Genomic DNA, 1,489 nt, shown 5'->3' with positions numbered 1-1,489 from the left:
CCTGGAAACCATCATTCTTAGCAAACTGATACAAGAGCAGAAAATCAAACATCACATGTTCTCACTCATAGGCGGGTGTTGAACAATGAGAACAAATGGAAACAGGGAGGGGAGCACTACACACTGGGGTCTGTTGCAGGGGGAATAGGGGAGGGACAGCAGGGGGTAGGGAGGTTGGGAAAGGATAACATGGGGAAACGCCAGATATAGGTGATGGGGGGATGGAGGCAGCAAACCACATTGCCATGTAGGTATCTATGCAACAATCTTGCATGTTCTGCACATGTACCCCAGAACCTAAAGTGCAATAAAATATATATATTTAAAATTTTTTTAAAAGGCCAGGTGCAGTGTCTGTTGCCTGTAATCCCAGCACTTTGGAAGGCCAAGATGGGCGGGTCACCTGAGGTCAGGAGTTCAAGATCAGCCTGGGCAACATAGTGAAACCTCATCTCTACTAAAAATACAAAAATTAGCTGAGCATGCTGGCACGTGCCTATAATCCCAGCTACTTGGGAGGCTGACGCAGGAGAATCACTTGAACCTGGGAGGCAGAGATTGCAGTGAGCCAAGATTGCCCCATTGTACTCTAGCCTGGGCGACAAGAGGGAAACTCTATCTCAAAAACAAAAAAACAAAAATTAGCCAGGCATGGTGGTATACTCCTGTAGTCACAGCTATTCAGGAGGCTGAAACAGAACTGCTTGAACCCCGGAGGCAGAGGTTGCAGTAAATCAATATCAGGCCACTGTTCTACAGCCTGGGTGACAGAATCACTGTGTTTATCCAGTAGTACAGATAACAAACACTTGCCTTAAGATACATTTGTGATTTATTTATTTATTTTATTATTATTTTTTTAATTTTTGATGGAGTCTTGCTCGGTCGCCCAGGCTGGAGTGCAGTGGCGCCATCTTGGCTCACTGCAACCTCTGCATCCCAGGTTTAAGGAATTCACTGCCTCACCCTCCCAAGTAGCTAGGATTACAGGAGCCCGACACCATTCCAGCTAAGTTTTTGTATTTTTAGTAGAGATGGGGTCCATCTTGGCCAGGCTGGAGTGCAGTGGGTGAAATCAGCTCACTGCAACCTCTACCTCCCAGGTTCAAGCTATTCTCCTGCCTCAGCCTCCGGAGTAGCTGGGATTACAGGCATGTGCCACCACGCCCGACTAATTTCTGGATTTACAGGGTTTCACAATGTTGGCCAGGCTGGTCTTGAACTCCTGACCTCAAGTGATCCACCCACCTTGGCCCCCCAAAGTGTTGGGATTACAGACGTGAGCCACAGTGCCTGGCCAAATTTGTAATTTTGGTAACAAAATTACCTTGAAAAAATAACTTGAGGCCAGGCCCAATGTCTGAGACCTGTAATCAGCACTTTAGAAGGCTGAGGCAGAGGATTGCTTGAGCCCAAAAGTTCTAGACCAGCCTGTGCAACATAGCAAGATCCTGTCTCTATTTAAAAAAAAAAAAAAAAAAAAAAAAAA

Source organism: Cebus imitator, unplaced genomic scaffold, assembly GCF_001604975.1.
Source record: "Cebus imitator isolate Cc_AM_T3 unplaced genomic scaffold, Cebus_imitator-1.0 Scaffold188, whole genome shotgun sequence".
NCBI classification, from domain to species: Eukaryota; Metazoa; Chordata; class Mammalia; order Primates; family Cebidae; genus Cebus; species Cebus imitator.
The sequence above is the reverse complement of the archived record's forward strand: the minus strand, read 5'-3'. Positions refer to the sequence as shown.